The 25,130-nt window shown below is 33.6% G+C and overlaps 1 protein-coding gene across 29 annotated transcripts in view; it reads left to right on the top strand.

The window, feature by feature from the left end:
* PTPRD (protein tyrosine phosphatase receptor type D) overlaps positions 1-25,130 on the top strand; it is a 2,332,079-nt gene that overhangs the window by 1,042,885 nt on the left and 1,264,064 nt on the right. For all 29 annotated transcript variants that reach the window (XM_073021577.1, XM_073021575.1, XM_073021576.1 and 26 more), the window contains one exon: positions 22,882-22,931. The gene's annotated coding sequence lies outside the window, so the exon portion shown is untranslated. The remainder of the gene's footprint in view (positions 1-22,881; positions 22,932-25,130) is intronic.

The raw sequence follows: 25,130 nt of genomic DNA, 5'->3' as shown, positions 1-25,130 counted from the left end.
GGTCATACTGCCCAAGGTAATTTATAGATTCAATGCCATCCCCATCAAGCTACCAATGAGCTTCTTCACAGAATTGGAAAAAACTGCTTTAAAGTTCATATGGAACCAAAAAAGAGCCCGCATCTCCAAGACAATCCTAAGTCAAAAGAACAAAGCTGGAGGCATCACGCTACCTGACTTCAAACTATACTACAAGGCTACAGTAACCAAAACAGCATGGTACTGGTACCAAAACAGAGATATAGACCAATGGAACAAAACAGAGTCCTCAGAAATAATACCACACATCTACAGCCATCTGATCTTTGACAAACCTGAGAGAAACAAGAAATGGGGAAAGGATTCCCTATTTAATAAATGGTGCTGGGAAAACTGGCTAGCCATAAGTAGAAAGCTGAAACTGGATCCTTTCCTTACTCCTTATACGAAAATTAATTCAAGATGGATTAGAGACTTAAATGTTAGACCTAATACCATAAAAATCCTGGAGGAAAACCTAGGTAGTACCATTCAGGACATTGTGTTTTTATTTTTCCTTTCCCTTAATGACTTATCTGTGGAACCGGTCCTTTATTCCTCGATGGAATTTAAGCCAGTTTCCATGACTTGTTAGTCATTTAAAAGTATAAATTGTTTTCCATTCAGTATAAATTTGTAACATCATCGATATAGCTATAAAGATTGTTAACTTTGTTTAAATGTATGTCTTTTTCCCTTTCCCACTTGGATAGGATAATATCCTGCAGTGGGGGAGGTTATATGTGTTGGCCTTTTCTCTTTATGCGCTTTTTGTTTTAACTATGATTTTGATTCCCCCCACCCTCAGCCTGCTTCCATAGTGTTAGAGAGCAGGTAAATGTTTAAGACCTATTCTGTCTCACTGATTACTTTCATTTGTTTTTCAATGACTGCTGGAAGCTTCTCACCTGCAGCTTTTATGACATAAGTCTATTCATCTCCACTCTAGCCTGTTACTTGTCAGTATGGAGGCATTCTCTTTCTTTGATCCCTACAGTTTCTTTGGAGCAGAATAATCCTTTCTAAACAATGGATCTCAATTTCACTAATAATACATTTTTTATACTGATTTGTGTGATTTGTGAATAATATCATACATTTTAATTTGTAATTCTGAAAGTTATTTTAAGTTCAGGGCAGAATGTGTTTTATATTTCTATATGTGCAAATATTTACAATTAATTTAGGCTAACAATAGTTAAATTCATTGCCTCCTTCATATATGCAAGCCTATTAGGTACTTTAGATACCAGTCAGAAGGATATGGACTGATTTACACAGTCAAGTCTTTAATACTGAACCACACCCTAGACTACATGAATTCAGCTTTTTATTTGTCACTGTATCATTTGAAAGGTGACTAGCAATAAATCATTTCTTGTACATTTTGCTAGTCTTAGAAAAACGTGGCTAAGATCACAAATGACATATGAGATGATAGTGATGGCTTAAAAATATTTCTGTGTATTAACAATAACAACCTTTCTAAATAAAAAGACAAGATTTTCTACAAAGTGAGTAGTAGAAAATAATTCCGTATAACAACATCCCTATAAGAATTCTTAAGGAAATGCAAAAGTACATCTGGATATTTTACTGAAAATGTAAAGGTATTTCTATGTAATATATGTGTAACATGTTTAATACACACACAAGAATTACTATTCTTTGAGAATATTCTATTGATACGCTGTTTTATCTGATACATATCACAAAATATTCATTAAAGATGTCTTTAATATAACCTATTTAAGTTTGGCATTTTAACATATGAGAATAAATACAATGTATAAATTATCTGTTTAACTTAAGCATAATGATAGTGTACCCATGGGTGTTCCTTTGTACATATGTGGACACTATGGTTATATCTAAGTGAATATATTTTGATTAAACACAAACTCTTGCATAAGGACATAAGTAACCATGAGATCACACAAACTTCAAAGAGCAAAATCCCTTGTGATGGATACTAATAGGAATATTTAATTTATTTTTTATTGTTTTTATTTACATAGGTTACTGGGGAAGAGGTGGTGTTTGGTTACACGAGCAAGTTCTTTAGTGGTTGATTTGTGAAATTTTGGTGTACCTATCACCTGAGCAGTATATACAGTGCACCCAGTTTGTAGCCTTTTATCCCTCTCCCCCTTCCCACCCTTTCCCCCTGAGTCCTCAAAGTCCACTGTGTCATTCTTATGCCTTTACATCCTCAGAGCTTAGCCTCCACTTATGAGTTCGAATATGCGATGTTTGGTTTTCCATTCCCGAGTTACTTCACTTAGAATAATAGTCTCCAATCTCATCCAGGTCACTGCAAATGCCATTAATTCATTCCTTTTTATGGCTGAGTTGTATTCCATCGTATATATATGATGAAATGTATATATCACAGTTTCTTTATCCATCATATATATATATATGATGAATATATATAATATTATCTATATAAATCTTTTTCATAGAAAGACTTATTTTCCTCTGGGTAAATACCCAGTAGTGGGATTGCTGGATCAAATGGTAGTTCTACTTTTAGTTATTTAGTTATTTTAGCTATTTAGTTATTTAACTATTTAGTTATTTTAGTTCTACTTTTAGTTATTTAAGGACTCTCCACACTGTTTTCCATAGTGTGGAAAATTGCACTGATTTACATTCCCAACAGCAATGTAGAAATGTTCCCTGTTCACTGCATCTACACCAACATCTATTATTTTTTGAATTCTTGATTATGACCATTCTTGCAGGAGTAAAGTAGTATTGCATTGTGGTTTTGATTTGCATTTTTCTAATCATTAGTGATGTCGAGCATTTCTTCATATGTTTGTTGGCCATTTGTAGATCTTCTTTTAAGAATTGTCTATTCATGTCCTTAGCCCACTTTTTGAAGGGGTTGTTTTGGTTTTTTGTTGTTGTTGTTGCTGATTTGTTTGAGTTCTTTGTAGATTCTGTATTTTAGTCCTTTATCAGATGTATAGATTGTGAAGATTTTCTCTCACTCTGTGGATTGTCTGTTTACTCTGCTAACTGTTCCTTTTGCTGTGCAGAAAGTCCACATAGCCAAAGCTAGACTAAGCAAAAAGAACAAATCTGGAGGCATCACATTACCTGATTTCAAACTATACTATAAGGCCATAGTCACCAAACAGCATGGTACTGTTAAAATAGGCACACAGACCAATGGGACAAAATAGAGAACCCAGAAATAATCTCAAATACTTACAGCCAACTGACCTTTGACAAAGCAAACAAAAACGTAAGTAGGGAAAGAACACCTTATTCAACAAATAGTGCTGGAATAATTGGCAAGTAACATGTAGGAGAATGAAACTGGATCCTCATCTCTTACCTTATGCAAAAATCAACTCAAGATAGATCAAGGACTTAAATCTTAAGACCTGAAACTATAAAAAGTCTACAGGATAACATTGGAAAAACACTTCTAGACATAGGCTTAGGCAAGGATTTTCATGACCAAGAACCCAAAAGTAAATGCAATAAGAACAAAGATAAATAATAATAGGAATATTTTAAATTAATAAATAAATCCATTATATAGCCCATCTACAGAATTGACATGTGTATCTTAAGAAAGATGCACTCTCTCACATGTGTATCTTGGGAAATGTCTAACTCAGTTATCTTATATTGCTTATTTTTTAAAATAATTTCTAGATTAGCAAGTGATCTTTCATATTCTAAAATGATTCATACTGAACTGATATTTTCAATGCAACAGGAATACTATAGAATTTTAATCACTGCCTCATTAACTACCATCCATTGTCCACATACAAGTTCAGCTGTATTATCCTATATTGTTACACCAACAGGTAGCCAGGGCTCCAAACCCCTTTTCTCAGGTTATAGATATCTGAGATCTTCTGAAATTAGAGTATCTTCTTTGGCTAACAAAAGGTACTGAAATAAATCATGAGGGGTGTCACTCCTGCACAATTAGTTTGTGGGGTGCTGTGCTAAAGAAGGCATGATCTCTTCAGATTACAACTGAATGGAGATTCTTACTCCAATTATGGCTAATAATCAGGTGGAAAATGACTGAATTTCCTCAGTGACCTTCATTTTGTTCCCCAGTGACCTTTACTTTGGTTCTCCCCTAGTTCTAACTTTTAGGACAGAGGGTTCTCTTTTTTCTTGGGCAAATTCTGTAAGCTATCATGGTGCTCTGTGGGGCTGCCTTCACACTCCTTCACTTGGCATTTGTTATCCAACTTTTTAGTAATCTGGGGTGACTCCCTCGATATTATTAACATTTTCATTAGGAGTTTTCTCATTTCTTAAAATTATATTCTCTCAATATGCCTTTTATAGGCTGTAAAATCTGAGTTACAACAACAAAACCATGTCTACTTTTCTTTAAAATGTTTAAATTGCTCAATATGCAAACCTTGGAGATATAAATATAGCTTATATATACATGTACCTATAAATATTTGTATTTCTTATTCCTGCAATAAAGAAGAACCTAAAAAAAACACGTGAAGTTTCCATAAAAAAACAGTGTGGACGAGGTTTCACTATGTTGGCCAGACTGGTCTCGAACTCCTGACTTCAGGTTATCCACCTACCTTGACCTCCCAAAGTGCTGTCATTATAGGCATGAGCCACCATGCCCTTCAGTCATATAATACTGTTTCTATTGATATTACATTGATTTTAGCAATCTTCACCTACAGGAATTGTGCATCTGTTTGTTTGTAGGCTATGGGGGAGAAATCCACTGTAGAGACCAGGAAATTGGCATTTCCTTGTAGGAGTAGGGAATGATGAATGGAGTATCAACTTAACAGAGTTTGACTAGAGGAGAAATTTCAGATTGCTTTGCTTGATGCCTAAATCCTCTCCCATATTAAATAGTTTGCTGTTTGTATTACCTTATCCTACTATTAAATAATGTTTTCCTCAATGTCAACCTCCACCCACACTAGACAGACTGGAAGTTTGCTCTTCAATGATTTTTCATACTGTATATGAACATATAAGCATACATGGAGAAAGAAAGAAAACGACAGTGTGTTCTATATTTTGTTTGGTTTGATTTTGTTTTGCATTATTTCTGTTTTGTTTGAATTTGTTTTGTAATAGATTGTATCTAAGCCTCATTCACACAAACTCATGTACAGCATAGAAATGGAACCAAATATAATTTAGGTAAAAAGCCATAAATTTACCTAAGATTTTGTGTGATTTAATGATGCCCTTTAAATTAGTGAAGAAAATGATTCTCCAGTTATTTCATAACAAGTGTTATGACAATGGCTAAATAATTTTGAGAACAAATATTTTTAAGTCCATACTGAAAAAAGACTTAAGAAACTAAACTTCAAATATTTAAAGTAATCAGGCATAAAAAATCTAAACAAGTTGATATCCTAGAAGTAGAGGGTAGAATAGTGGTTACCAGTGGGTGAGTGGGGAGAATGGAGAGAGACTGGTTAGTTGGGTACAAAATTATAGTTAGATAGCAGGAATAAGTTCTGGTGTTCCACTACACAGTAGAGTGACTATAGTTGACAATGTATTGTATATTTCAAAATAGCTAGAAAAGAAAATTTTGAATGACTTCACTACAAAGGAATGATAAGTTTTTGAGGTGATGAATATGCTAATGACCCTGATTTGATCATTACATAATGTAACACTGGGAAATATCCCACTGTACTACATAAATATATACACTTATGTGTCCATTAAAACTGAAAGAAAACATATTAAAAAGTGCCAGAAAAAGCCAGAGCTAGATAGTATTCACATAATTTATTGAAGGTTTATTTGTGTTTTCTTAAGTTGCCTCCATAATATGTTGTGACAGACCTAGTGCTTTGAAACAACACTCGTTTATTATGTCATAGTTCTGTAGGTTAGGATTGCAGATGCAGTGCAGCTCAGCTGGGTCCTCTGCTTAAATTCTCACAAGGCCCACATCAAGATGTTGGCAGTGTTGCGTTCCTCCCTGGAGGCTGTAAGAATGAATCTGCTTCTAAGCTCACACAGCTTTCTAGTCTTAATCACTTCCTTTTGGAGGTAGGACACAGATCCATTTTCTTCATTTCCTTACTGGCTGTCATCTGGTGTGATCTTTGGTCCTTGAAGCTGCCTGCATTCCCTTTCATGCCTTCCATATGTCCTCCCACCGCAAGAATGGCAAGTTGCCTCCCTCTCACATTTTCAGTCTCTCTGACTTCCGCCACATCCATCTAACCACAGCCAGAGAAAGTTCTTTTCATTTTAAGGATTCATGTGATTAGAATGAGCCTACCCAGACAATCCCTGTATTTTAAGGTCCATAGTCTTCATTGCTTCTTCACTGCTTTTGCCATGGAAGGTAACACGGGTTCCAGGGATTAAGGCATGGACACCTTTAGGGAGTCATGCTGCTTACCACAGAAGGCATTCTAATTAAGATACTAAAATGGAGCCCATTATGTGTTTCATTACATAAAGCTTTGCATCTTCTGTGCCTCAGTAATACCCAAAGCAAATGACCTGTGAAAATCTATGTGCCACATACATGAGAAAGAGTTAATATCATTAATCTCTAAGGGACTTTTATAAAGCAAACAAAGATAAACCGTATTTCAAATGGGGGCAAGGGAGAAACTTTTCATTTCTAGATTGATTTGCGAATGTAATATGTCTAAGATTCAGATTTTGGGTAAGAATGGTTCAAGCTCATGTTCTTTTTATGTAAATGATTATATCTTATTATGAAAAAGACAAGTGTTATCTTGAATGTCTTATAAAAAATAATTACATGAAGCCATTGCTATTTTAAAAATTACATGTTTAATATTTCTGAATTGTTAAGGAATTGATGTTCATTATAGAAAATAAGACATAAAATACATTAGAATTAATACAGATAATTCATCTATTAGGAAGAAATAGTCTTTTTATAATGTTCATACAAAAACACTTAAAATTGGGGATCACACTGTAAGCAGTGTTGCTAACCTTCATTTTCAAGTTTGAACACTGTCATAGATACAGTGCTTTATAAACATTTATTAAGTACCCACTATGTGTTAAGCTCTGTTTTAAGCACTTTGGATATAGTAATATTAGTAAAGGGAGCAAAGATTTCTGCCTGTGAGGAGCTCACATTCTGTCATAATACAGAAAAAAATTCTTGTGATATGTTGCACTGTGAAAAAAAAAAAAACAGATCATAGAAGAGTATTTGCTGTATGATCCTAATTTGTAAATGTGTTTAAAAAATAGAAACAGTCACCGTACAGTAAGTGATTGGCATAATGTGTTTAGCCAACTGGCTTGTATTTTTATTGACATTTCATAAATCTTAAATCATAAAACTTTCGGATATCGATTTGCTCCTATATGTTTGCACTCTTTCTTTTAAGTAAAAGAAGTTACATTCATATACAAAAGATTAAGGGTTGCTTACTCTTTTGGGCAAGAGGAATCATAATTAGAATCACAATGTGTGAATAGTTTGAGGGCTTTGGATAGATATTGCCAAGATGACCTCTAGAAATAATGACCCAGCGTCTTCTCCCACAAGCCCCGTGTGCATGTGCCTATTTCCTTTGCTCATAAACACTACTCCAAACATCTACTAATGACAACAATTACTGCTACGTGTGTTTACCATATGTTGTTTTTCAAATTTTAACATCTCTGAAATTAGGATGCATACCCAATGGAATGATTTAACTTTTTTTCTTTTGTAGAGCTCTATGAAATAATGGGTTGTCTTATAATCCATGACATTTTAGATTTTTTAAAATCCAGTAACACATAAATCCGAGTGCTATATTTGTGAATAATAATCATAATTACTGCAAAAGTTATCTAATGCTGTTAAACATTTTGAAATATCACTGGAACACGGTGTACTGACTGTTGTCATAGATTGCTTATTAACTTCCTAAGAAAAATCCTATTTTCCATGGCCTTACTGAGGAATCAGAAACACTGACGACCTGTCTTAACTGCTACAAATCAGTATTACTTGTTCTATATTTTAAAGAGATATATAGGAGAAAGAGAGAACATGTCACCAGAGTTAACTTAACAAGAACCTTTTATAAAGGAAAGACATTTTAGGAAATAAATGAAGAAAAAAATAGCTGCAACCAAGAACATCTACATTTTCTATATAGGAAATACATAAAATCTTTAAGAGAATTTTACTGATTTTGTCTGCTGTATGCCACTATGTGCTATGTTTTACTATCAAATATTTAAAAATACATACCAAATAAACTACTGTTGTATTGGTTATCACTATTACACAGTTTTCACCATTTCAAACATTTAGAAGCAAATATTTCTCCAGTTAATTGCCTAGAACTAAGAAAGCTGAAATGGCATGAATTGCTTCAAATTATTAATAGGCATAAGGAAATGGTCAACTAGCTTGTAAATAAACAGATAAAATTAAAATCGAATAAAAATTTTATCACAAAACTAAAAACACTGTATTTGAACATAATATTACAAATTCTAATATTAAAGTGTTCTAAGTCTCAGTTTCTCCAAATGGAGATACAAAGAGTTTGAACCCAACTATAAGAAATAACTCATAAAATGCTTTCAAAATCATAGTAAAGTTCTGGCTCATAATAATTCTTCATTATATTCAACTAAAATGACGACATTGATGATTAAAATATTTAGAAAATATATTGATGCAGCTCCCCTAATGTTTCATTGGTCTTTTCACTTTTTTCTCTAATTAACAATTCAAGGACTGATAGTAGAAGTAATAAAATTACCAACCTTCATAGACATGGATATTAACAAATATTAGTTTCAGAGTTATTCCTAATTATTTCCGTGCAGCTTTAAGAAATATATTCTTTGATTTCCTATCTTTCACTAATAAGATAAACTCAATCATCAAAGTCTGAGTAATCAAAAACTACCATAACATAGAAAATTCCCTCCTTAAGTGTAAACTTTGGATTGGCATGCGAAGTGGCTATGACTTTCATTGCCCCCTTGCCTAAGTCGATCGGCTGTTCTCCCAGAGAGATGTCCTTAATTTTTCCTCTGAGCAATTTGACCATTCTAAATGTGCATGCTGTCAAAATAGAAAATGTAACCCAGTAAAAACAAACATTGCCATGAATAAAGGAACTGAATGAACTGAAATCAACACGTCATTTATGAAGACGCTTTATTTTTTCTCCCTTTCGTCTTCCAATTCTGCTCTGTGGGTTAATCCTTATTGCTGCCTATGGTTAAAATCTTTGCAGGTCCCATAGCTTCACTGGGACTATTTTTTCTATTATTGATACATGATATTTTATATATTTTGGGGTACAGCTGAATGTTTGTTACATGTATGTAATGTGTTATGATCAAGTCAGGATATTTGAGATATCCATCATCTTGAGTGTTATTTCTATGTATTGGTATCATTTCAAGTCCTCTTTTCTATTACTTTGTAGTATACAAAATACTTTTGCTAAATATAGTCACTTTAGCCTGCTAAACACTAAAAGTTATTTCTTCCTTCTAATTATATGTTTTTACCTATTAATCAACCTTTCTTTATCCTCCCATTCCAACCACCAACCCATCCCAGTGTCTCCTATTTACCATTCTATTCTGTATGAGATCAATTTGTTTAGCTCCCACATATGAATAAGAGCATGCAGTATTTGTCTTTCTGTGACTAGATTATTTCAATTTAATGACCTCCAGTTCCATCCAGATTCCCAGAGCAGCAACATCGACATCACCTGGGAACTTGGTTTAGAAATGCTAATTTTGGATCCCACTTCCCAGCTAGGGAATTACTGAGACCCCCAGCCTTTCTGATGCACTCTAAAGTTTGAGAAGCATCATAATACCTTATACTTAGATAGAAGGAAGCAAACTGATCTTTGTTTGGGCCACCATCAGGAATCAGTTACCATAGAGGACACTTCAATTAAATTACCTATTAATAATTCTAACAGCATATAAATCTGTGTTATTAGTAAGTCCGTCTCCTGTCTAAATCTATGTCCATGGGCAAGTAATTTAATTGTTCTGTGCCTAAGTTAATTTGTCTATAAAATAAATATAATAGAAGTGCCTACCACTTAGAGTTGTTAGGAGGATTTCATAGATTAGTGTATTAAAAACCCTAAAGCACATGTAATGTGTACATGTGTTTGCTTATATCATTATTATCTCTAATATATTATTATTAACAATTATAATTATTATTGAGGCCTTTGTAAGCAACTTGCTAGATGTAATACAACTGAAAAGGTAGAAGCCTGAAGTTTATTCCAGCTTTATTTTCCTCTAAAATAATTTTTTTGTCTCCCCTCTTTACAACAATTGTATTAGCACAACACATTTTGTTACCTATATACACATACATTTCCTCCTCTCATATTTTTCAACATTGCTTTGATAGACTGGCTTCCTTAGTTCAACATCACAGAATAGAGTGATGCCTTATGCTCTCCAGTATCTGAAATGATACTTAGGAACACAGATGTTCAATAAATGATTGCTAATTGATGAAGAATAAGATCATGATCAATTACTTCTTCAAACACTGATAAAATGGAATAAATGTGATATACTAATAAAATCAGAGATTGTAGAAATCATATTAAAGTGATATATATCTTCCCCCCCCCATATTTGACAGTCATATCTCAGAGTAGCCTAAGTCTGTACACAGGGCTGAAAATTTAGATGTTCTCTGACTAAATCTCTTTCATTTATCAATGTCCAGCCTATTTAGCACAAACAATAGAGAAACATGTGAGTATTTATGGGTTCTTCTATTTTTAAAATGGCATTTAATTTATTCAACTAAAGATGTTTCACCTCATAGAATCATAGGAAATAATGTTGTGCCTTGAGATTAACTAAATTATCCTGAATATAGTTTGCATAGTTTTCATATTGAGCAAGTGACAACTTAGAAGAAACAATAATCTTCAGTGAAAATATTTTTATTACTAAAAGATGCCTGGTACATAAAACTCAACTCCTATATAAGATTATAAGAATTATAATCTTACTGTGTACTTATGACTACATAATCATTCCCATTGTGCCAATTATGCTAGATTTTCTTTTTGTATTAGCAAGTATTCATTAAGCCAATATACTCTCAAACATTATACTCTTCTTTGGTTATAGAAGGATTAGACGATCTGATCTCAAAAACCAAACAATGTGGCATACAACAAAACTACTGGCTGAGTTGAGGGATGGCCCTGTGACTGGAAGGGGAAAAAGAGATATGAGAGATGAGAGACTGAATATACAAGTGGATAACAGCCAGAACATATGTGATAAAACTCTGACCTACCACCTCCACAGCATCTAGCCAAGGAAACCAAACCACAGCCTCTGCAATTGACTCAGAATGGCAAGGACTTTGGGAACATTTTTAGGTCACTGACTACCAACTTCCTTAATTTTTACCCAGTGCTTCCAACTCAGAACCAACCAGAGAAAGCCAAATATACTTCCCAAAGCAATTACATAGGTTGCTCTACTTCTAGTTAGCCTGCTTCCAGTTTCTCCATGTTAACTTTTCTCCAACCAGAATGCACTTCAAGCCTTCCCTTTTTATTCACTGTTAGGTTTTCCTGCTCCCCTACCTACCTTTGAGTCTCTGGCAAATGCAAATGATGCATGGCTGACTCCCTTGCTACCGCCAACTGGAAATAAATTGTACCTACTTATTCACATCTGGATTGTCTTTCTTCATTTTCATGAAGACAACAGAGGTAGAATTGTTGGGCTTGAAAACAGATTGGATGAAGGGAAGAAAATAAAGGGAAGAATTAGTAATGACTAGCCTTTTAGGTTTATGTGAATGACAAGTTAGAAGTGTCACTAACAGAAAAAAAAATCCAAGGAACAAAGTGGGTTTTAGCAGAAAGGTGATACATTTTGTTTGGACATTTGAATTCAAAGTAATTGTGCAATATATAGGTAGAAATATCTAACAAGAAGTTTGGAAAGTAGCACCTGGACCAGAAATACATTCAGGTCTAGAAATACTAATTTGGAAAGTTAAGATGTAAATTGAAGATGAAATTTGTAAAGATGAAGATTGCAACCAAGTGTCTAAGTGCAAGTTCATATAGGAATAAGTAGAAAGAGGACAGGATCAGAAAATATATTCATACCTTGATTGTTGCATTCACTCAAACATTCCTGAGTACAGCTTCGCCCGTAGGCATTGTGTCTACCACTGAGATAAACATGCTGTAAGACTGTCTGCATTCAAAGTACTGGGAAGAAGAGAAAAATAAAGGCAAAGACGATAAGGTGTAATCATGAGAACATAAAAACATAATGAAACAAAAAAGATAATAATCCAAAACTAGAAGGCAGTTTTGTAATTCCTGGAAAAAGAGAATTTCATGAAGGAAGAAGAGGTTAACTTCTGTGTGCTGGAAATGTTCCAGGGTGATGATGACTTTAAAAGGAACATGGAATTTGATGTTTTGGCATGATTGTGGATGTTCAACAAAGGGCATCATTAGAGTTTTTTGGGTGAAAAAAATGTTTCAAATCATAAGAAGTGTAGAGCATCCACACACAAAGAAAATAAAAGATAGCTTGAAGACTCAGGACGGTTGAGGGCAAAGTTCTCCAGGAGAGATAAGCCTTGACATTACAAGTTGAAAATAAAGTGGAGAATTAGAAACTTGTTGTCATTAGAAAAAGCATAAAGGGTGCACAGTAATTCAGGACTGAAAAGAGGGGATGAAAGCAAAAATGTGAGGAGGAGAGAGATCCTTTCTTGGAAATAAAGTAATAGAAGAAGAATGGATGAAGATGCACATGGATTTTTGAAGTGTAGAATAACAAAGTTGTTCTCATGAATAACTTTCATCCTCTTAATATGTGAAGAAGTCATGTCATAGCAGGAGAGAGAAGCAGGTACAAAATGGGAGAGAGTTGGAGATGTTTTACTTTAGTGGATACAGCATTAGGAATATAATGGTTAGGTAATTGTAGAGAAATAATAGTGATGGTGAAACATGAGCAAACATACAGGTCTAGTTGTGTGGTATCATAGTAAATAATAATAATAATAGTAATGGTGATGAAATAAAGTGTTTTAATGTAGTAGCTTTCTTTTCCAAAAATTAAAAGGTTGAGAGGGTTTATGAAGCATCCTCTAAATGAGATGGGGTAGATTTGAGTGAGGGGAGATTAAGGGGAGACAGAGGTTTCAGGGCACTTCATATACATGAACTACTTTTGAGATAAAGAAACTGTGGCTTAGGAAGCTTTACATAGCTTGCTAGCATCACTAAAATGAAGCTTCTGATGCATGTTTCTGGGATGGGGACTGAGATTCTGTATTTCTAACAAGACAGAACTATCAGAATCTCTAGTTCAACAAAATCCAGGTGATTTGTATGTGCATTTAATTTTGAGAGGTACCGCTGTGTACTTAGCTTCTGCCTCCCAGTTGGCAATTGGCAAGAAAGTATGGTAAGGATGAAGGAAGAAGAGAATACAGGATACTTTCGGGACTTGATTAAAGTAGCCAACCATGGCAAGTAAGATAGAAAGGGACCAGTGGCACCCAAATACTGCTGTATTTTTTCAGAATAGGGAGAGATAAGGATCTGCTAGTCATAATGGCAACTATAAGACTGCGTCTCCAACCTTATCTGAGCTAGTGCAGCAGCTGAAGTAAAATGAAAATGAATGTTGCCATAGTTACCGTGAATTTACATAAAGGCTATACCAATCTTGTGAACTTTCACATGGATTTACAGATTTTTCAATATTACTATCTCCAGAAATGAAAGAATCATTATATTATGCTGGGAGTTACAATTTATAATTTTAATGTCTTCTTAAATGCATAGTTATCTATATAACACGGCAACTTTATGATGACCATTATTATTTCTTTAAGTTTTACCAATTAGTGTGGCTCATTACCAACTGAGGAAAATTATGACAATGTCACTCATGAAAAAGAATTCAGAGGACATTTTTGGAATGTATCTATTTATAGTTTAAGGTTATTATTGTCAATTTTTTCAATACAATATCAAACATTTTAATAAGATCTTAGTGTTCTGAATAATTTAGAGAGGCATTTTTCTTAGTAATGCCCAAGAGTCAAAATATTCAACATAAGGATGTATAAATTTTCAGTTAAGAGACATAAATTCCCACTTATTAAATGGATTGTTTAATGTTATTTTATATATCATTGATACCCAAAGTATTTGTAATCATTTTCATTGCATACCTTTTGAATAAGTATGAAACTTTGTTTAGAGGTTTTGACATTTTGGATTTTTTGAGCATAATTTAAGAACATATATTCATTCAATGAGGAGGATATCAAAGCATTAAATGCACATACAAATCACCTGGATTTTGTTGAACTAGAGATTCTGATAGTTCTGTCTTGTTAGAAATACAGAATCTCAGTCCCCATCCCAGAAACATGCATCAGAAGCTTCATTTTAGTGATGCTAGCAAGCTATGTAAAGCTTCCTAAGCCACGGTTTCTTTATCTCAAAAGTAGTTCATGTATATGAAGTGCCCTGCAACCTCTGTCTCCCCTTCATCTCCCCTCACTCAAATCTACCCCATCTCATTTAGAGGATGCTTCATAAACACCACGACCAACAGGCTAAAATACAAATTCCAGTCTATATTATTTACTGGCAACATTTTCCATATGTTTTTTTAATCACACATTTTGTTATGTAGTAACAAGTAATCTTTCATGTGACTTTCAATTGTATAATGAAATTCCAACAAACGCCCTGGGAGGTTAATGGTTTTTCTTGGTGTTAATTCATGAATAGCCTTTTTCTTCTTTACAGTAGGTTTTAGACAGTGGAAGACAGAGATTATAGTTTTCCCTCATTTTATTCATCCTAATATATAATAACATGTTAATGCATTATAGCAGGTTCAGAAATTCAGAGAAATCTGAGCCCCCAGAAGAATATACCACACAAATATCTTTTTAAAAAATAAAATACACTTAAATTGTTTAAGAGATAAGCTAATAGAGTAATGTAAGGAACTTTTAAAAATAACAGCTTTGTTGAGATATAATTTCATCATCCCAAAATTAATTCTTTACCCATTAGCAGTCATTCCCCATTCCTCCCACCCTTTATTCTCTAATAAACTTTAATCTGCTTTCTATTTCCATAGAATTTATCTCTCAAATTCAAGAAATAATTCATGCAAGTCTGAGATGACATACCATGTTGTAATTTGATCTGGGTTCCTCCTATTTTAATTGCTCTACTTGGGAGTCTGAGAAATAAAGATGTTGGTGTGGCCTCTTATGATACAAAATGATTGCTGGAGCTCCGGGCATTAATTCTGCATTCTAACCAGAAATTGTAATTAGGGAAGGAGGGACAAAGATGAACATGCCTCTTAACATTCACTGACACTGGTTAGACTTTGCTTACCCAACGTCCATGTGTGTGCTTTTGCCAGAACTTAATCTTATGGCATTGAGACTAAGGATCATTGTCTTATTCCGAGTGGTCATGAACCTAGCAAAAAATAAGTAAACTAAGATGGATGTTGAGGGATAACTAAAAGTTTCTTCCATAGTGTTAAGCCCACTCAAACTTACACAAAACTTCTCAAGCTAGATTTTGGAATACCTAAAGAAAAATTCTGGAAGAGATTATAGAATGCAGTTGTGCCATGTCTAGTAGCTTTTGAAGTGGCAATAAAACACACAATTATTAAACATTAGTAACCAGAACACTGACTCTATTATTATTTTTGTCTCATTTGTCACTTTAACCTCACATTATAGTATAGTAGTGGCTGGTAAATAATTGTTTAGTAAATATTTGTGGAATAAATGTATGAATTACTTAACTAGCATTATATACCATTTTACACAATAGATTTACATACATTATTCATAGGATACTTTGCTAGTCTCACCACTTGCCAGTTATTCCAACTTTTCCAGGGTTTAAGATCTTTTTTTTGTAAGAAATGAGTTAGGCATTGATTAAGACATTGAGAAAATTTGGATAAGGTAAACTCTAACACCTAAACATGGTATTTTTTTCCTAAGGGTCTATCTAGTTATTATTTCTTTATTGCAGCACTTAGATGGTCATTGATTATTTATTGAGACTTTATAATATGCAAGGTTTTACTGAAACAGTCTACATTTTTTCCCAAATGCGTTGCCTACAATTGTAATAGGAATTGTGTTTCTGAGATGATAAGCTTCACAGTCTTGAAAGAAGTGAGAGTTCAAAGTTGTTATTTTTAAAGCATTATTTGCATTTTTCTAAATGGATAGAAGGCTATCTGGTTTTTCAAGAAAGTGTTTCTGATAACCTATGCCAAAATCATTCTTATATTACCTACAATTTACATATTTTATAACAGTCTTATGTATTCTAAAATTTTTTGGCAGAAAACTCTAGAATTTGGCATGTCTGATAAATAATGCATAGTTTCTATTTAGCATTTAATCAGCTAGGTACTGTGGGGCTGTCACTATCTAAAATTAATTATAATTTCTTCGAGTTGTAAGACTAGAAGCTTTTTAATCTATTTACTATTCTTATCAATCTATAAAAAATTGAAAATATAGTTATATATATATCTGCTTTATGAAGATACAATTTTAGATTTCTTTCTAAATTGACTAAACTGCAAGCCCCCAATTTCTTTCACACGTCCTCCCCTTTAAAAGAATCTGATCAACACAGTGAACACACAACCCACAGAATGGAAGATAATATTTGACAACTACACATCTGACAGGGACAGTTTATCCAGAATTTACAATGAACTCAAACAACTTAATAACAACAACAAAACAAATCCCATTAAAAAGTAGGCTAAGGGCTGGACGTGGTGGCTCATGCCTGTAATCCCAGCACTTTGGGAGGCCGAAGTGGGTGGATCACATGAGGTCAGGAGTTCGAGACCAGACTGGCCAACGTGCCGAAACCCCGTCTCTACTAAAAATACAAAAATTAGCCAGGCGTGGTGATAAGCTCCTGTAATTCCAGCTTCTCAGGAGGCTGAGGCAGGAGAATAGCTTGAATCGTGGAGGCGGAGGTTGCAGTGAGTTGAGATCATGCCACTGCACTCTAGCCTGGGTGACAGAGCGAAACTGTCTCAAAAAAAAAAAAAAAAAAAAAAAGAGTAAAAATGTAGGCTAAGGACATGAATAGGCACCATTCAAAAGAAAACATATGAATGGCCAACAAACACGTGAAAAATGCTCATCAATACTAATCATCAGAAAAGTGCAAGTTAAAACTACAATGCTGTATCTTGCATCAATCAGAATGGCTATTAACAAAGAGACAAAAAAATGTTGGCAATGACACAGAGAAAAGGGAAGACTTATACACTGTTGGTGAGAATGTAAATTAGCACAACCACTATGGAAAACAGTATGGAGATTTCTCAAAGAACTAAAAATAGAACCATGCTTTAATCCAGCAATCCCACTACTTGATATATACCCAAAGGAAAGGAAATCATTGTACCAAAAAGATACCTGCACTCATATGTTTGTTGCAGCTCCATTCACAATAGCTAAGATATGGAATAAATTGTCTATCAACAAATGATTGAATAAAGAAAATGTAACATATACAGACATACACACACAATAGTATGGAACACTATTCAGCCATAAAACAGAGGAAACTTGTCTTTGCAGAAACATGGATGGTACTGGAGGTCATTATCTTAAGTGAACCAAGCCAGACACAGAAGAAAAAATACTGCATATTCTCACTTATAAGTGGGAGCTAAATCATATGTTTATATGTACTTAGAGCTTGGGTTGATAGACAATGGAAACTCACAGGGTGAGGGGTTGGGAGGGAGATGAGTGATGTCAAATTACTTAATGGGTACAATGAATATTATTCTGGTAATGGACATACTAAAAGCCCTGACTTCACCACTATGTGATATATACATACAACAAAATTACACTTATACCCCACAAATTTATACAAACAAAAGAATCTGTATCTCTAAGCTACATTTAACTGAAGAGTAGGAGAGTTTGTGCTTAAAACTCAACTGTAACTGAACATACAGGAAGGGGAACAACACTTACTGGGGCCTGTCAGGGGAGGTGTGGAGGTGGCAGGGAAGGATTAGGGAAAAGAGATCATGCATGCCGGACTTAATACCTAGGTGATGATTTGATAGGTGCAGCAAACCACCATGGCACACGTTTAACCATGTGACAAGCCTACACATCCTGTACATACACCCCAGATCTTAAAAAATAAAATAATTATTTTAAAAAACTCAACTATATTACTTACTAGCTCTCTGTCCTTGGATATATTTGTTTGCCTTTCTACTTAGTGTTCTTATTTATACAACATAGATGCTCATAATGCCTGGTAGGGTTGCTTTGGAGATTAAATGAGATGAACTTAAAGACTTTGACACACTTCTTGGCACTTAGTATGTGTTCAATTAATGTTAACTATAGTTATTAATGAGGACCAGCCCACTAAGATGCTGTTAGACTCATAATAAATGTATAATTACTTGACTCCTAAAACTGAAAAGAATTAATGAATATATGTGCATTGAAATAGCACTTGTAAGAATACCATACAATGATCAACTATCATATAGAGATGTAATGGCTAGGGGCATAGGCTCTGAAGCCAGGCTCCCTGGGTTAAAGAACAACATACTTATAGCTCAGTTTTATCTATAAAGTAGAAATATAATTATGATAATTAAATGAATTAATACATAAAAATACTGAGACCAGGATCTTACATACATTATATGTTTGGTAAATGTTATCTACTAACATTATCCTATGCTGGTGTGTGACTTAACTGGGATTCTGAATTTAATTAACTTCAAGTTCAATTTTAACTTTACAACATATTGATAGTAAGTCTTTTTGTAGTTTATTCAGGCAACTGTTAGCTTTCAATTTCGTCTGTGAAAATGTGGAAAATAATTTCTAATACATGAAACTTTTCTGAGCCTCAATTGAGGATACATGAGATAAAATGTAGAAATCTTATTATAGTACTATTTATTGCTGGTTAAATATTATTTTCCTAAACCCAATAAACTGACTTTAAAATTATTCCCAATCATTTTGAAATATTTATAATTATTTAAAATTATTATTGGAAATGCTTTTCTAATTTTTAGGGTTCCAAATAATCTTTATTCAATTTCCACTCCCTCCCCCAGATTTTTGGACTCCCTGCAAAATTAAGTCAAGAGGAAGTAATGCATTCTAATTCTTTTTGATGAGGAAGAAATCACCATCTAAGATGCCAATTTCATGAATTTCTCCAAACACTACATCATAGATCCAATACATCCATTCATTAAAAGCATTTATCTACAGAATATTAAAAAATTGCACTCAAAAATATAACTTTTCAAGATTTCTGTAGTAATTTGACAGTCATTCAAACATAACTCTGAAGAATTTCTTATTCAGCATGGTAGGTTTAGGATACCAGAATTATAAAATTATCAATAATTTCTTTTGTGGTTTGCTTACTTCACTTAACATCAGTGCTTTCTGAATGGTTGTTCCTCAAATAACTAGTATAAATGAGAGAAGTATATTTGATCCTTTTTCTTTTTTTTCTTTTTTTTTTTTTTTTTTGAGATGGAGTCTTACTGTGTTACCCAGGCTGGAGGGCACTATTGCGATCTCGGTTCACTGCAACCTCTGCCTCCTGGGTTCAAGCTATTCTCTGGCCTCAGCCTCCCAAGTACCTGGGACTACAGGTGTGCACTACCATACCCAGCTAATTTTTGTATGTTTAGTAGAGAAGGGGTTTCACCATGTCGGCCAGCTGGTCTCGAACTCCTAACCTCAGGTGATCCACCCGCCTCAGCCTTCCAAAGTGTTGGGATTACTGGCATGAGCCACCGTGCCCAGCCTGATCCAATTCATTTAGCTGGAATTTTATGTGAAATAAAATTTCTTAAAATTTATCAAGGATAAAACCCCAACCTAGTGGCAATGTCACTGACAGTTTAATAACTGGCCCTTCATCACAAATCTCTCCTCTAAAAATAGTTATTTATGAACGTCATGTTAAACTCTTTCCTTTTTATTTATTTTTATTTTTTTTGAGACAAAGTCCCACTTTGTCCCCCAGGCTGGATGCAGTGGCACAATCTTGGCTCACTGCAGCCTCAATTTCCAGGGTTCAAGCGATCCTTCTTTAGTGTCTGGGAGTACAAGCACACACCACCACCCCTGGCTAATTTTTGTGTTTTTTGTAGAGATGGGATTTCTCCATGTTGCCGAGGCTGGTCTCAAACTCCTAGGCTCAAGCAATCTGCCTGCCTCAGCCTCCCAAAATGCTGGGGTTATAGACATAAGCCACCATGCCCAGCCAACGCTTTCCTTTTTACATGTGTCTTTGCCTGAGTCAAGCTCCACATATCACTGAAAATGGTAAATTAAAGTTGGAATAAACTGTGTTTCTGCTTTGACCTTCTTGTATGCCTAAAATTACCTCTCTGGTTTGGATTTGTCCTAGGAAGACCAACTAGTCAAATACTTTGAATATCATTTCTGGAATCCCTGAACTTAAATATGAACCATGACTTACAATCTACATACACACTATATCTGATCAGTGTAACAATGTCAGTAATACAAACAAGGATGTCTTTTGGATTTATTGTTAATATCGAAATATTCACTTTCAAATATAGATAAACATTCTAGATAGAATAAAAGGACATAAATCTCTTTATGGGCCTTTTATGTTGAAATTCCATTTTTCTGTTAAAAGTGTCAATTCGATATTGCAAATATGCAACACAGTGCCTGCAGGAGTAATCTAGCATCTGATCGTGCTAACAGAAATTATTGTTTCTGTGCTATAATGTTAAAACCTTAAAGCTTGACTTTAAACTTTTAATAATAAAATAGTAATAACAGTTAAAACTTTTAATTTGTGTATGCAAAAAGTTTATTCTACAGTGGTAATATTTAGTGTCAGCCAAATGTTAACTCTAATACTCAACCTTTTAACATTTAATCAAAATTTAATTTGCTGCACCTCTAGATAAAAAGGTAGGGCAAGAAAAGTCATTCTAATTCATTGATTGACTTTTTAAAGTACAAGCATTTCAAATCACACTAGATTCTTCAGAGAGGATTCTCCTTTCACAAATGTCAATATGGACTAGATCTCCTGAAATCATCTCCATCCTTGCTCCTGGAGGGTCAATGAAAGCAGAAAGTCATACTGAATGAATGAGCCTGGGAGGTCTACTAGAAGACCTTCTTTGATTTTGTTTTCCTCTAACATTGCATCAAAAAGAGAAACACTTTATATCACCTCTCAAGTGGTTCATTTTACTACCAGATTCACTTTCACGTATGATAATCCCTCCTAACAATGAAGTATTATTTCTTCATCAAATAAATGAAGTTATATAAACTATTTTCTTCAATTATGGTAGAAACCAGTTGAAACAGTTTAATACATAAACACCTGAGAAAAACACATTCTCCCTAAATAGTACCAACAATTAAAGAATTGACATAAAAGAGTCAATCTATTATAATTTTTCTATTTTAAATTATACTGCAGTTAGCTAGAGATTACACAGTAGAGCACTTACCTTAGACCTACCAGTCATTCATGAATTTTCTAAAGAGTTTACAAGTACTACTAATTTCTTCATTGAGGGCAGAGGTTAAATATTTAGTTTTCTTCTATTGTTCATATATGATAGTATCCATCAAGCATTAGGCAAACTTGATGGCTAATAATGTGTGTTAAGTTACCACTGCATCAAAATGAGAAAACTGGTTACAAAGGGCTCAGTAACTTAACTTCCCTTCCCTTCCCTTCTCTTTCCTCTCCTCCCATCCCCTCCCCTCCCCTTCTTTCTTTCTTTCCTTCTTTTTTTTTTTTTCTTTTTTTTCAGAGTCTTGCTCTATCACCCAGGCTGGAGTGCAGTGGCATGATCTTGGCTCACTGCAACCTCCACCACCTGGGTTCCAGTGATTCTCCTGCCTCAGTCTCTCAAGTAGCTGGGACTAAAGCCTTGTGCCACCACGCATGGCTAATTTTTGTATTTTTTAGTAGAGATGAGGTTTCACCGTATTGGCCAGGCTAGTCTCGAACTCCTGACCTCGTGATCCACTCTCCTCAGCCTCCCAAAGTGCTGGGATTACAGGCATGAGCCACCACACCTGGCCTCAGTGACTATTACATAAAGTCACACACAATGGTAACTAACTGGTGTATTTTAAAGATGATTTAAAGACAATAATAATAACTTGCATAATTATTAAATCAAATATCTTGAATAATTTAGGATGTACAGTGAATGATAGAGTACTGTACAGCTTTTAAAATTATTACATACTTTATAGAATATATCATGGAGAGTTATTAGTGATTAAAATGGATAAAGCAGAGATAAAAAGTAGGATTATGGTATGATAGCCACATCTGTACGTGTACATGTTTGCACATGTATATGTCAGGATATATATTATATCTGACATTGTTAAATGAATGAAACAGGGAAGGTTCTCTAACAAAATACATTAAGCTTGCAAATGTACCCATTACCTATAGTCCTACAAGAAGCAAGTAGACAATAATTGTCTGCTTGTTTGTCATCACTGCATTAAAGGAGCCCAAATTACAATAATTAATCTTAAATCACAGTACTTTGATGTAAGATGAGTAACTGGTAATGCTATTTCAGACAAATACTGTAGTCAAAAATGTTTGTCAAGTGATATGTACACTAATTACTCATATAACAACATTTCTCCTATTGAATTACTAACCTTTTAAGGTTCTTTAAATTGAATGCTAGTACTAATAAAGAATGTTTTGGGTTATACTTTTCTAGGTCTCAGGGTGGTGAACGTTTTCTTTGAATTCCTAACCTGTGAGCTTACGGTAAGATTTACCTAATTTTAGAGTCATTTTCATTACCCTTTTTTTGATCATGTCCGGTTTTTTTAAAATAAAGAAAATTCAAATAAATCATTTGATATTTAACCATAAATGTTGAAGAAGTTACGTGATATTTTCTATCAAAATTTTTATGTTCTTGGATACATTATAGTAATACAGTTATTTGATATAGTCTTTAATAGATTTCTAGGTAAATGTGAAGGCATAGCCCACAAAGGTAAAGACTGATACCACTGAAAACAGTTCTTTGAACATGAATGACAATTTTATCTATTAAATTTTTCATAATGAAGTCTATTTGATGGCAATGAGTTATTGAAAGTAAAACTTGTTTTATCATCTGTCGAGATGTATCAAAATTGAGTCCCTCCATGTAGCTTGATGGTAGAGCTCCAGGAAGTTGAGAGTAAAGTGTGTAACTATGAAAATAAAATGGTAATAAATAACAAGTGACTTCTGAGGCAGTTTTTAAGGCATTAATTATTCATTAACTCTTGTGGTTATATGTATTCAATAAGATTTGTTAAAAATGTGAATCTGGATTACATTAATAATTGATGACTACGGAATATACATAAATATGAGTTTATTTGTGTTATTGTGAGACTGATGAAATTAATTTTCAGTAAGTCAACTTTCAGAGTTTATCTGTTGCTTAATAGTAAACATAATAAAGATTTACCTTATAATAAATATATAAAACCCAGACAATGTGGGCATTTGTATCATACATTTTATACTTGGGGGAAATGACATCCTTGGAAGTACAAAGGTAGTTGATTAACACTCCTGATTATTTGGGCATATGGAATTATTGCAATATATCTTGAAAAAGATGTTTTAAAATGATTGTAGATAACAACCCATCTCTAGGAATTATAAGACATTCTTTTTCATTACTGTTTAAAGAAACACTCAACATAACATAGGATTATTTAAAACAAGTATCATATAGGAGGAAAGTAAAATTCCTCTGCCTTACCAGGAGTACTATGCTGATAATGGGAGAAATTTAGAGGAATTATGTAGATGCACTTAGAGAATAATTTTATCCCCAAGTACTTATTTTTATGTTTTAAATTATACTTCACAAATATACGTGAATGAACTTTTAAAATAATTTCAATTTATAATAAGAAACAAAAATATTTTTAAAAATTACTATTATCTCCAGTATTTTAATTATCTTATATACACACAGAAAATTAATATCTTAAGTGCACAGTCTTAGTGAATTGTTACAAAATGAATACACCCATATAACCAATACTAACATCAGGTTTTTTTAAAAAAAAGAACATTAAAGTACTTTGAAGTCCTGTTATACTCTTTCTAGCCACTAAATCTACAGAGTATAAGCAATATCTTCACTTCTAGAAGTAGGGTTTGCCTCCTTTCTCTATATTCTATAAATGAAATCATATAGTAGGTACTGCTTTGTTTCTTTTGCTCAACATTATGTTTGTAAAATTGCATGCGGTGTTAAATTGCTCATTTTCATTGCTGTGTAGTATTCAACTGTGTGGATAGACCAAATTATTAACCCTTTCTAATATTGATAGGCACTTAAGTAGTATCCAGACTTTGGCTTTTATCAATAGTGTTGATTTGGATATCAGGAACATGTGTTTTTGGAGAACACATGTACATATTTTATTGTGTACATAAGATATGCACATGTTCTGCTTCAGTACATATTGACAATTCATCAAGTGTCTATCAGTTTTAGGAGCAGGATATGAGAGTTGAGTTGTTCCCTATAGTCACTGACACTGGGGTTTTTCAGTTTGGGTATGTGAATAGGGGTATTACAATTGGAATACCTTGAAGATTATGTTATTAAACACTTGTTTTTGCTCTTATTTCTCATGTGGCTACATTATTGTTGAAATGTCCTAAAACTTTTGCCTTTTTTTTCTTACTGGATTATCTGCCCTTTTTTATTGGGTTGTGTTTATACATACACTGAGATAGATATATATATAAATGTATATTTATTTATTTTATTTAATAAATATATATTTATATATTATACATTTATATAATAAATATATATATATATAAATACTACACAGCAATGAAAATGAGCAATTTAACATGGCACGCAATTTCACAAACATAATGTTGGGCAAAAGAAACAAAGCAGTACCTACTGTATGATTTCATTTAAAGAATATAGAA

The sequence above is a fragment of the Chlorocebus sabaeus genome, chromosome 12 (assembly GCF_047675955.1).
Source record: "Chlorocebus sabaeus isolate Y175 chromosome 12, mChlSab1.0.hap1, whole genome shotgun sequence".
NCBI classification, from domain to species: Eukaryota; Metazoa; Chordata; class Mammalia; order Primates; family Cercopithecidae; genus Chlorocebus; species Chlorocebus sabaeus.
Note: the sequence above shows the minus strand (reverse complement) of the source record. Positions and strands in the feature narration are given on the sequence as shown.